Genomic DNA, 14,446 nt, shown 5'->3' with positions numbered 1-14,446 from the left:
TGTACAGTGCGATTGATATTTTTTCCCCTTAATGTCAAGATAGCTAAAGTCATTAAATGAAAATGGGAAATTAATCTAAAATCATAATCAATCAAAAACTCAATTATGCATGTTTATTATCATCCTGTCAGTTATAGTGTAACACCTCTAGGAAGCTATATCAACAACTGATTAGTACTGGAGACAGCCACAATGACAGAGAACATACGATGATAAAAAAAGATTATAGTGAGAGATTTTCAATTAGCCTAAGTGAATTCTTTGTATATTTTCTCGTAGCACTAAACAGTTATGTTTCCAATCCACATTGAGAGGTATCCAAAGGGTACAGGGCGAGTCATACAGTGTACCTGCCAGGTGTATCACAACAACATCCCCACACACTAGTCAAGTTGGACTGTCTGCAAATACAGCTGAAGAACATAAAAGTGTAGTGAAACGCACAACTTGGGAAAGAAGAGTAAGGTCCATGACACACACACAATCTGGATGGAAATGAATGGCTTCCTATATTTCTATTAAGATCTGTGCTTTATCAGACATATTACTATTTGGTATGTATAGTACCTGCATGCATCACTATCCCATCAGGCCTTCCAGTTGTGATGTTTAGTCACTTGAACATTTACCTTTAATCCCTTCTCTTTCTGTTCATGTTCACTGCCTCTTTGACTATGAAGCCATAAAATTCTTCAGCTGGAGCAAAATACAACTTATCAGATGGTGTTTCTGGTCTATAAAATAGCAGAAAATAATAAAAAAATTGCCGATTGCAACTTCCTAGAGCTGAGCTGAAGCCATAAAGTGTGTTGTTTGGTCCGGCCAAACAGCCAAAACCCATAACCCTTTCATGAAGTGAAGACAAGGAAAAGCAGCAAATTCTCAAATTTGAAGAGGTTAAACCATCAAACTATTGGCATTTTTGCTTGAAAATTGACTTAAACGGTTAATCTGTTATCCAATGAGTCACTGTTTCCTTTTCTGTCAATTGATTATTTGATTAATCATCACAGCTCTAGATTCAAAATTAACTTTCACCCAATATTAATATGCACAGCACTGAAATATTACATAAGCAAGTGTGCCAGAACTATAAGTATTAGATTGACATTTGTTTTTTTATTCATAATCAACAAAAACCCATTCCATTATTTAGTCCATTACCAATGACAGGTCCTTCCTGATGACACAAAGAGATGGGATGCACAAAATATAATGGGCAACTTGTTTTAATTGTTCAAATTTTCTCTCCTTTTTTTTTAAAAAAGGTGACAGGACCATTACTCCAAAGTCACCACTTATCAGCAGAATCGCTGAGGATTAATGGTTTCACTTGTGCAAGTAAGAAATGTTAAAGTTGTCCCGATTATCAGTGCGAGAAAAAGAATAATGGTTGTTTGTCATTGTGTTAGGAAGTGAGACAGACTAATCTAACAAAACACTCAGTTACGTACGTGATTAACCCTGCATGGGGAGACTGAATGGGATGTGCGTTGCACAGCAGTAAAGACTGTCTAAAATGAATATTTGCCTTCAGAAGAGTTTATGTTGTGTATTGGACAAAACTATGCTAAATGTAGGTAGTAAATGTTAAAAAAAAATAATAATAATAATAATAGTGTATGTGCACTGCACAAAAATCTGACCTTGCACATACAGTACTTTCTTTTGAACATCAATAAAGTTTTTTATCCATCTATCTATATTCCTTCAAATTTCAATGTAATATTCTCTTTGTTATTCCCATTAGTTTGGGGAAAATACGGATTGTGACTGGGTAAAATGACAGTGACCTACAGGCCAGGAGATGAAAAAGGTTTCTACTTAGATACCACATAGCAAGAAATTATCTAAAGCTTGTAAAAAAAAAAACATTGGTGGAGAATCAAGGACTTAAAGTCAATCAATAGCAAGCATACAGTAAAGAAAGAACCAACCGAAAAGAAAACAGATTGGACCTTAATATTACATTAGAATGGCTAATAATTTACTGAATGGGACAATAAATGAAATGCTGTAAATTTAAATGAGACTTATAGTTTGTTTGCAACAACAGCAATTACCACCACCAGTAGCTGCCATAGTACCCATTTAACACATTTGTCTCGTGAAGGATATTTATTCCAGCAATACAGTCCCTGAAGCTTTTGTACTGTTTGTGCAAGCTTGTTCCTGCTCCAGTAATCTCCTACATTATTTTCCTTGTCTGTCACCTTTATAGTATCTATTAGCCACTCTCTACTATCTGTTTGTGGGGCATTTTCTCTTCCTTTTCCCATGAATGTTTTATATATTGGAGGGAGAATGATTGTTCTTTGCAATGAGGCCAGCGCATGGCCTCAGTAAGACAAATTGCTCCAGAACGTCTAAATGGCAGTCAATGATAACTCATTGTAAGGAGAGTAAGTGACTTCCAATGGAGTGGATAGGGGACAGAGAATAATGGCAGAGCACAGGTGAAAAATAGATGTTTGGCTCGGTGTAATTACTCCATTAGGGGGCTCTCTGTTAATCTACCAAACCACAGCAAGTGTTTTTACAGCGATGAGGAGGTGACGGGCGAAAATGACTGCAACTGGACAGAGAGGAGCCCCGCTACCTCCCCAATCACAACACACACTATGAAGTGTTTACTAATGGACAAATGTACTCTCAGTCTACACTCTCTGCAGCATACCACGAGCTACTCCAGTTACAAGTAAGTGTGGTGATAGATGTATTGACGAAGTTCATCATTGAGCTGACATATTAATTACCTGCAATATGGTCCCATGCGTTCAGAGTGCTTTAACCTCTTCTGTCTCAATTGTGTACTGGGAGATGGATCAGCTGTGGGCCTGTTAAACATGAAAATCTGGGTTAGTACAAAAAAAAGCAAGGGACAAAGGAAAACCCACCCGCTGGAAATCAACACCCCCATTCTGCTGATTTCCAGACAAACATAATGATAACATTTTTTTGACCATTTGGTGTCTGCTGTTTCCGCCTGTGGCAATCTAGACAAAAGAAGCCTGGGAAAAAAAAAGGCCCAATATGGTTTTAAGAGTTTATTCTGACCACACAATCTGTTTTCTTAAGTGAACTTTTTAAAACACTGCTATGAGCAGTGCCCACAGCTTTATCACTGAAGCTCAGATTGACCTTGTATTCACCTTTATACCATTTCCCATCTGTTTAGGTTCCACCCTAGAATCCATCCCAGTTGGCTGTAGGCCCACTTTGCATTAGGCTTTCTCAGTGGAACCATGAACAAAACCCTGTAGGAGTAAAACACTCTCTGTTCGGCCTATTTCAGAGACATTTCAGCTTACATCTTAGCATGTCTTTCACCCGACAAGCCTACTTGGACTTTTAAGGCTGTTTCCCCATGTGTAACGTGAAGAAAAATGATTTACCCTTCTTTTACTGCAGCTCTTCACTTGACTTATATCAGTCAGAACTGTGTGTGTGTGTGTGTGTGTGTGTGTGTGTGTGTGTGTGTGTGTGTGTGTGTGGTTTATTTTTTATTTTGCACTTAAGTGTTTAAAAAGGTAAGCCACCACACAGTGAGGCTGATAAGGAAAAGCAACCACCAATACAAACAAAAGAAAGTGTTTTTAGCAGAAAATGACACCGTTCTGGTTTGTTTATATGGATCCTAAACTTTCATTTCACTTCTACACAATAACCTCCATCCGTGGTTGCCGCTATGCTGATACAAATCCTCACAGCAGCTCATTAGAGGGAAGAGCTGACCTTCAACTAGCTCAAAAAAAAAAAACACGTTGAAAGCTATCAGCAGGCAGGTGTACTATGGCTCACAACATACAAAGGCACCAATAGGGGAAAATACAAGGCGTCCAGCTGGACAATTTTCACTGCCCCAGAAGCTACAGGTTGCGGTAAGAGGACTTCAAATGCTAAGGACAGTGAGAGGTGCCATTATCACTCAGTGCTGAAAACGAGCACGGTGACCCGATTAAAGCGAGAATTTCTGGGTCACGGTCTTGTTTTTCAATGCTTAATTTGTCTATCGATAGTGACACGGTCCGTGGCTCGCACCTACCTGTAATATTATCTTTCTAAAAGTCGTGGTTCAGGCAGGGCCCTTGTCACTGTAACCCAACACGGTGTGAGTGAGCGGATTGGCCTGCAGCGTGTTGCAGCGAGGAAACGCCGGCCGCCTGGTTGTGTGTGCCGGAGGAAGTCGCGGGCTGCGGCGCCGCTCAGTGGACACTCCTGTTTTAGGAGCAGCTCCTTCTTCTGCTGCTTCTTCTTCTTTGGCTTTCAGCCTTCCGGGCATGCAAGACATACACCAAGTTTTCTAACCCTAAACTTTTTATTTTATTCTTTTTTTTTTCAGAATGTATCTTTGTGTTTGTTTGATCATTGATATTGTATTATTTATATGTTCTGTGTTTTTATTTTAGTTTGATTGCAAGAGCGCACAAAATGTAATGCTTTAAAAAACAAAAACATTTGTTTTTTAGTGTAAAGCCTTTTATCATCGGAAAACAAAGTAATGTATTTATAACCCTACATATTTCTTACTGTGCAGTAAGACATTTTTCATACACAGATAGATAGGTAGATAGATAGATAGATAGATGGATAGATAGATAGATAGATAGATAGATAGATAGATAGATAGATAGATAGATTGATAGAGATTATATTAGTTTCATATAATACAGGCTTATCAGTATTATCTACATGATATCATTGACCTCTGAAGAAGCCTGCCTAATGTATCTTACAAAAACTCTTTAAAACTACTACTGTGTAATGCTTAATTTGATGTTATTTTTATGTTTATTAGCATTGTTAGATGAATCCATTATTGAAATTGAGCATTTACGCTGAGGTATCTCTTTCCTCCTCATTTGTAAAAGAGAGCCGATGAGACCAGTTTGTTGTACTTTCACACACCAACACACTGTAGCTTTTTTCAAAAACTTTGGTCCAAAGAGTATGCTCTATTTTTTTGTGAATATTATGTGATTACAACCTGCATGCACGTTTTTTTGAAAACAAATCTAAATTTGACTTCAGTTTGTGAACCATAAGCTATACATCACATTTGAACACTAGTTTTGTCTTAGTGCCAATCAATATGCAGGAATACTATAGAGCCACACATTGTAGGCCACTTCACCTGAGCTGAAACCGGTTAGCTTATTTCGGTGGCCTTTGGTGTACACCAACAAACAAGTTCATATGTGTCTGTGGTCCAGCTTTCTCAGGGCTTCCTTTGCATCAGACGCACTGCCCTTCATCTCATGCTAATGTAGTACAAAAAAGATATCTAGCTTTAAAGACATGGCAGTCAGTTAAAAAAGGCTGTGCTTAGTGTTTGAAGCCATAAATGTGACAGAAGACTTCAAGAGGAAGACCCAAGACTGGCAGTCTAAAGATGAGTGAGAGGCGGACAGGCAACATGTTTTTTTCCCATCCAGAGGGATATTCTGTGGCCAAGCTTGATTATTAGAGATGAAGGACAGACTGAGAGGATGTGGGATTGTTAAATCCTTGAATCCTTTCACCAAAGCCCCCTCTATAACATTCTCCTGCACTCCATCTTTGTGCATTTATGGTGCACCCTTGATTTTCCTCTCTTTTCTTTTTAAGACTGAATGAAATTCAGATTTACTGATGATATGCGTAAAGCAGAGAAATATGGAAATATAATTTAGCACCCTACAGTATCTATCCTAGGTATTTAGAAATAACATTGGGATATGCATTTGCAATGTACAGCCTATTCCCAAACAGAATAGACCTTGTACATTATGACTGAATCAATGTTGGCAGGAATTCACAGGCTCATAACTAATCACTACACTATATATGTAGACAGCACTTCAACTGTCTGTGGTGTTATGTGAAACCCTGGCTGTGGATTCAAAACCTCTGCTCCTCTTGCTTGGAGAGGCTGTGCTTCATTTGATGCCCTGTCCATTATTGCCAGCATATTTGAAAAGTGCTAAGCCTTGAAATGAGTCCCATATTATTTCAGGCCGGACTGAATATTTCACGGCAGGAGGCAGAAAATGAGACCTTCCCTCAAGAGACTGCCTGCAGTGCATTCTACTTGGTGCAGCAATCGGAAGGTCTCATACTGTGCAAAACACACTTGAAAAAAACAATTATATATTTATCTGCCATAGATTTTTCCTTATTTTTGTGTGTGGTTGTACAGGAAAAGCTGGAAAGAAATGCAAAATGTGAGGATACTGTAAATATGGAGAGTCCTCCAGTTTTTGTGCTTGCTTAGACTGGTTCGCACACACACACACATCAGGGTACAGTGAGTAATCAGCGACCCATAAAATAAGGTGTTTTATCACCACCTTAGGAGCAGGAACACATTCCAGGGAAACTGGAGATCCCTTTGAGTTACACCCAGAGTATAACAGCAGCAGGCTAAAAACAGGAAGCTAACCAGATTGATTCTTGAATCACCCATGCCTGCTTGAAATTGGATCCTGGTCTTGTGAGATTAGCCAACGACATTGTCTGTGTTCTGGTGCATGATTCCATAAATGTGTAACACAGTAGACGGTGGACTCAGTTGTCCGGTAACAATGCCGTCTTTTGACTGATTCAGGAGCGTGCCGTTGAAGAAGCTTCAGTGGCAGCGTAGCTTGCAGGCACAGTATTCATGGGTTCAAGAGTGGCAGGACAAGGAATGTTCCTGAGATGGCTATTACCCTTATACCAGAAAAAATGAAGCTATAGTAAGGAACGTAGGTATGGTATAGTCACCCACTCAAACTGCCCTCTGCAAATGTATACATTATCACTGTTTGAATCATAGTTGGAGTATTATTCTATTTGGCAAGCAACAATAATGCCACTTAAACAGATATGCATTATGATAAAAAATTAAAATTAAAAAATACTACAGAAAATAAAAGGCAATCTGGGCTGTTTTATTTGACTGAATATATTCTTTTCGCATCAACATTTATTTTGATTAACCACCTTTAAATAATAAAATTATCCAATAAGAAATGACCACCCATCACAATTTAAAGTTGACATATAAAATGCGGTTCAATTTTGTTTTATAATATTGAACAAACTACTCAATTTGCACCTAAAAGTAGATTTTGCTACAGGAAAAAAGTCAAACAACAAAGCTTTGCCTAATCATTGAAACTTCAGCTGGCAGTGACCTTTGGGAAGGATCCATATCTCTGTTCCTGGAAGAAATGACGTGGATGGCAAGCAGTTGTGTCCTTTGTGTTTTGTGAAGATATTGAGTGTTTGAAGTGTTAACACTGACACTAAGCCTTTGGGGCAAGCAGGCGAAGGAAACATGCCACACAATAGGATGGGACTTGGATCTTTGCTTCCCCTTTTCTGACCTCTGACCATTATTGGTTTTCAGGGTTGCTGCCGCCCCAGCTCCTAAGGGGCAGTGTCCACCTTGATCATATCATCACAACATGTAGAAGTTGGAGTATTATTTAGCCAAATAAATGGACTGTTTAATAATCTATTCTTACTCAGGTCTTACACCAAATGTAATTTTATGAATATCTCATAAATTAATTTTGTTTAGAAGATTTACATCTATCTTAAATTTTATTTTTTATGATGTGAAGCTTTGGGTAAAGCATTTCATCTGACAATTGGTTTTTAAAATGACTTGCTTGAATATCATGTACATCCTGTATGAATACTAATAATTTACTTTACAAACCTTTTGAGATTGTAAAATTACAATTTCTATCCTCATTTCAAGGCTCCTTTATCCAGCCTGCTTTTATCATCCTCGTGACTTCAAGAGTCCTGGCCATCTATTAGGCATTTGCTGTCATGGTGATGACCTTTGTTAATGAATCTTTGAATTTTGGTTGACAATGTTTTTGTGTGATCTCCCCATATTATTTGCCTCCAGTAGCTTGGCTGACATAATCCATTGAGGCCACACATAAAACAGTGTGCCATCTGCACCTGGAGCATGGCTATCAGCTCTGTTTTTTTTTCCTCCCCTCACACTGCCTTTGCTTGAGCTTTCCTCTTCTGCCTGTGTGTAGCCTGACCCTGCTCTTTCCGTTCCAGGCTACAGAAGCCAAACCAAAGGCTGCTTTCAAGGGGGACTGTCTGCTCAAATCAAGTCAGAGGCCTTTTAGAATCGGTTCAGAGATCATAGCAAGTAGAAGTCAGGGAAGAGGATGACCCTCTCCTCGAGGCTTGATCAGATCTTGGCCCAGTCAAACCCAGCAGGGCTCAGTCTCTGGACAGCTTCGTCTCTGCAGGCTTTGACTCTGTGATGGTGCGAATGAAAGAGGGCACTAAGAGAGCAGCAGTTCTGATGTGTCAGGCTCAATGTCCTGGCAGTCTCGCAGAGCAAAGTGGGCAAAGCAAAGGACACAGCCAACAGGCTTGGGGCCAGAACAAGACCCTATATTGTGTGACATGTCATCTAATGGCTGTCCTTTTGTTTTAAATTTATGCATCTGAGACAAGTTGGGGCCAATGACATAGGTCACAATGTATAAGACAAATAAGAAAATGTGTGCAGGTTCTTTAAAAGCAGAAATGAACATGAACAACATTAATTGTTTTAATGTTTAATAGTATTTAAAGTTAAATTCCCTATTGTTAGCAGTTAGAAACATAGTTACCTTCCCGTATTAGTATCCATTAGCATCTGTTGTTTTGTCATAAACCTCCCTTATCTCCATCAGTAATTAAAGTTATTTTTATTTCTTTAACCGCTACATAAGGCTAAGTAACACTTTCTTACATGAAATTTTAAAAAAGTGAGATTATTTCCGGAGTCTCTTGCTTATTTTGTGATGGAACAACAATGTTAGATGTCAGAAAACTCTTGAATTCTGTTTACTGTACATATGGCTACATATTGGGATAGAGAGAGCTAGTTGTGTCTTGTTGACACACAGGATTATTCACCCTGTGGTTCTAACCCTTCTCTACTTGACTTGGGCTCCCCCCACTCCCACCTCCACAGATCTCAGCATTCATTAAGATTACGTATTTACTTTAAGCCTACCGCCTCTTTGCATAATGGCAAGCAGGTTCCCTAGCTGGCACAGTGTGTTACAAGTACTCGGTGAGGATAGGACTGAATTTTAAACACGATGCGCCTTGCCTCGAAGTTGACCTTGCACAAAAAGCCCAGTGATCTCATTCTTCGCTTCAGTAGAAAGCTGCTGATTCTCTCTGTTAGAGTGTTGCTCCTGTAAGAAAGGAGCCCTGTACGGCCTGCATATCACTGCAGGCTACTTCTACCGACTCCTTCTACTCTCTCTTTTCACCAGAACGGGAGGGCAGGGAAAAATGGCTCAATTCATAATGCTTTGATGTGGAAATGTGGGTTAATTTCTCTCTCCAAAGGGAGTGATTTACCAACAGAGATTAAAATACAGCTAAATGCAGGAAAGGAGAGCAGCCATTTTATACTTCAGTGTGGGGAGACTTATCTCCAGTATTTTACAGAGATAGTGAACGTGATAAAGCTATCGTTTACATTTGGAGCCTGCTGATCATGTAGCATTGTTAATATTGTATAGTGTTCAAAGTCACGGTTCCTTGTGTCAACCACATTTTCCAAAAGGCAATGGCAGTAAGTGGATATCACTCAGCTCCCACTAAATGTAAGTTTATCTCAGACTAACTTTAGACCAGTGAACTTTTAGGCTCTGTCCACTCATATACTGTAGATCATGAGGATTAGATCGAATAGCCTTGAGCATTGGCTACTTTACTTGGCAGAACTATCTATTAGAGCACAAAGGACAAGCACTATATGAGACAAAAGTTGGTAATTGTTTTAAAATATCCTCTTAAAGAATAGCACTTAAATTTTATGTCTGATGAGTTCATATAGAGTTGCCAAAGCCTCAATGTAAAGCAGTTAGGATGAGACTTTTATGAAGATCTCTTCAAGTGCCTATCATTCTGCTGGTACCATTTTATCCATGGCTTTATATGACTGAAAGCATTTATAACAGTGACACCCAACAGTTACTTTGATACTGTGCCTGTCAGTCTAAGGCATCGCCAAGCTGTCCTACGCGACTCGAGGTCATGAAGGTTAATATTGCCTAGTGCTCGAAATTCAAATGATGACAGGATGGGTTCATTGATGAATGACTGATAGTTGACCCCATATTTCACTTGTCATTTTGTCCACTAAAGCTTTCTCAGACAAGGTTTGTCAGAAGAGGTTTGCAGCTTAACCCTCACTTGTCTCCAGCTTCCCTCACTGTCGGCACCGCAGCTGATGACTCAGTTCCTGATATCACGACTCCTCGTCAAATCTGATTAAAACTGAATTTGCTCCACAGTCTTAATGTGTCTTAATTTAGGACATATGTAAATGTATGTGTGTGCACTTAAATTGGTTTTATAAATGTGTCTGTTATTAATAATATGCAATTTGCCAGTGCACAAACATGCATGTCTGGTAACTCAGTTATGAGGAAAACACTGAAATTGCAAGACCAACATAGGAAATGACCATTGTCAGTATTCTTATGCTTTTCTCTTCATGTTGAAAACATTTGCAGCGACACTTACTGTCAGCAACATGTCTAAAAGACATTAACACTAACCCAGCCAATCCAGAATGTGTTGTTTCAAGGACACATTTGTGGACACTTTTCAGATACGACAGCAGAGTTATTGAAATGTTATCTGGCCAGATACAGTTTTAATATTCGGACATGCAAACACAGTGTCAACAAACACTACTCAATATGATTAGACTACAGATAAAAATGACTTTTTGATTTCATCAAGCATAAATGCATACTTGATTCACAGCTATAATTAGTACTTGTACATAAACAATGGGTAACAACTTGTTGTTTTGTATTACCCTCACCGCTCTCTTGCTGTCATTATTGGCCACATTAGACAGCTGTTTTTAGCAAATAAGTTCTAAAATCTCACTGTACATGCGCAGCACCAAAGTACAGACAAGCGTAGTCAGCTTAGCAACTAGCTGGTGAACATATTCAAACATTTAGCAGCTAATAGTTAAATGTGTGTTTTCCAGCGGGAGAGGGGAGAGCAAACATAGAGCTAAAAGAAGAGTAAATATTTCACTTTCATCAGGCTGCTGCAGAAACCAGATTCCAAATGAAAGATGATGTTGCTCTGTATCTTCTAGGTGTATAAATAGGAACATTGTTGCTATTAAGTTAACCATCTCAAAGTGATAACATTGCAATTTTTTTACAACCATCATCCATATCATTCCATAATTTACCAAGTACAACATACAAGAAATTGCCCTTGATGTTTGGTGCACACAATAAACATATTCAAAGGAAATTAAAAAAAAAAGCCAAAGTTGCTTAATGCAACAGTCAAGAACATAAATATAGAATAGACAAATTACCATCAAAATATAAAATTAGATAGTTTAACAAATATGTACAATGTAACAGTTTTACAATTGGAATCTGTACAGTTTTGCGCTGCTAAAATATACTAGCAGGGAATGTGCAAAAATTCACAGTATAGATGTGTGTTAATGTAATGGGTAGAGGCAGATGTCTATTCCAGAAGGTACTGTACTTTAGTTTTGAATGAAGGCTTTACTAATTCTTTAGGGTTTCTTGTATTTTCCTTTTCTTCAGATCTAAATCTGTGATTTGCTTAAAAATAATCAAGAAACATATTGTGAAAATCTGGAAAAAAAACCATCCAACTATCAAATGGCTAGCTGCAAGGTCTGGTGGTGTAATGTCTTGTCTCCTAATAATGACCTTTAGAGAAAGACACTTTTAGGCTACAATTCATGCATTACCTCTGTACTGTCACATGTTATATTGCCAGATGGCTTTCAAATCGTAACCCCACCTGCCCGTGGTAGGTCCATGATATGTTATTGCTTTGTTGAGGTCTTGATACCCAGATCTTGCCCCTGGGTTTTGCTCTTTCAGGATTTCAGCTGGAGGACACATTGGTGAAACCATGCAGTGACAAGGGCAATATGTCAGCAGCACTTCAAGTCATAGTTGGGCACAAGTAATGAGTTGGATCTACTGTATTTCAGTAGTCAAAGAGTCAAAGGACGAAGAGTAAAACATATGCTCTAATCTAAAAAGGTCAACTGAATCAAACTTGATCTGATACATGTGTGAACAGAAGTTTGGGGTCATTGTTCAAATTCTGACAAATATGTAACTAAATAATGTGTGTGTAGAACCTTTATTTTTTTAACTCAAATTAAGTCATAAAAATGATACAATTTACAATAACCTACAATTCTCCATTATACCTGTAGATAACAATCCTTGTCACATCATGTTGAAATTGTTTGCTTTCCTTCGTGTATTAAATGATTCAAAGGAACCTATAAAATGATCAATTATGATAGGGAATCTAATATAAATAATGGTTATGTTGCGAGCTTTTACATGGTAATGTCATGGACATGGGGAGGCTCATTTAGCAAACCATGAATTTTATTTAGTACCAGTAGGTGCAAAGTACATGTTGCATATCATGCTTATTTCTATAAAATAATCAGTATTTTTCCATTATACACTTTAGACCCACCATGTCTTTATTAGTGCTTAAATAGTATCTGCAGGAAAAGATACTCTTTGTTGTTTCTTGCTTTCTGACTTAACAAATATCCCTCCTTTTTTGCTGATGATCTAAATGTACCCAGTCGCCTGACTACAGCATACTTACATTTAATGTAATTTCAAGCAAAACATCACTTCTATCCCAAACCTTCCCCTTTTCATTCATTGGATTGGGCCTACTGGAGCAGGCAGGATGCCCATGTTAGGTCCCCCTCCTGCCTAGTCTCAGCACCACTGCAACATATAGCCATTAACCACCATTACCAGGCAGGGCCATTTCATGGTCAAAGAGCATTTTAGTGTTAGCGCTCCCTGGGGCAACAGAATCAGCCAAGTGAGTTTCAATCCTGCTCCACTACATATGCTATGTTTTACATGTTCCCTTTTTTCAGCTTATTTTTTCCCTTAACATCTCCCTGTTGTGCACTTTGACTCCGCAAGTGTGACTCAGCGTAACTCAACTATACATGATCGATGACATGTATGTCTGCAGTGAACTTTGAACTGTACAAACAATAAAGAACTGTGCAACACCTACTTAATGCAGTTTACAGTAATACCATGACATAATGTTGAGGGCATTCAGCTTTGATGAGCTTTGCAACCTCACTACCACAGAAATGATTGAAGCGATTACTGCATTTATATGAGGACTGACATTATGTGAAGGCCAAATGTATTCTAATGTGTTGTGAAACAATAGTTACCTATTGTAACTTTAGTTTTATGATTATTGGATAAAACCACTAATGGGGCTCAATATACTTCTCTTTGCATCACTGCACAATAATAATTTCAAGCTATCAGGATGAACCTTTTCAACCCTGTTCAACTCTTTATGGGTGGAAAGGCAGGTCAACTCATTACTAGGTTGTCATCACAGAGTTGGGAAGTTAGCTTCGGACTGTCAGGATGTGAGGGTGAGGGTTCCTAATGAAGAATTTAAAGGGCATATGCTCATTTTCAGGTTCATACCTGTATTCACCAATCACCAAAAATATGGCCCACCATTGTAGTGTTCAAACTGTGAGTGGAGATGCTCAGATGGGGATGGTATATTCTTATAAGCCAGCATGTGACATAGGAGAGAGAGCCAAGTCTCAATGGCTTGTTGAATTCCATATTTTCTGATCCAGGCGCATATGACAAATTGGACTGTCTTATTTCACAGTGTGTGGGTATGTACTGTGAAATAAGACAACCAGATACTCCAAATATGTATATATCTAGATATACAGTATGTGCACAAGTTTTTCATGATACTACCCCTTAAATATGGGAACAAGTCGCATGTTGGCATGCCAAAATCACAGGCTGGTCTTCTCTGTAACATCTCATGTGTACAAGTCTGAGCTTGACAACCAGATACAGTAATTAATAAAGTACAACACTGTACACTACACTGTGATGACAGGGTGGCTACACAACGAGGTGGGTGGCAGTCTAACCCTGCTATGAACTGCCACCTCAGCCATTAGTCACAAAGGTTAGCATGCAAGCAAGCCTCATCACCTCTAAGTCACAGTAGTGGTCCTTGTTTCGCAACACACAGCAAGTTGTGAGCTTCGATGCTGACCTCAGTCCCTATCATTTCCTTGCACCAGATATCTGATATCATGCATATCATTATTTCTGTGCATAACATCAATGCATAACATCATGCAACGAGAGAAGTAGTTCCTGGGACAACCCCTCGGGGCAAGCGAGGTGGTGACTATACTCTTTGGACCTCAGTGGTTGAACGGAAGGTTTTTCTGAGCTAGAAAAGATTCTAGACTAAGTCACTTGGACACTGTCCTGATGCTTCTCTCTGGAGACAGTGGAGCACCAAGGATACCTTTCTTATCCCTACACTAGAAAGTAGTGATGTAGCCTAATATTCCTGACTC

Source organism: Echiichthys vipera (assembly GCF_963691815.1).
Source record: "Echiichthys vipera genome assembly, chromosome: 7".
NCBI lineage: Eukaryota > Metazoa > Chordata > Actinopteri > Perciformes > Trachinidae > Echiichthys > Echiichthys vipera.
The sequence above is the reverse complement of the archived record's forward strand: the minus strand, read 5'-3'. Positions refer to the sequence as shown.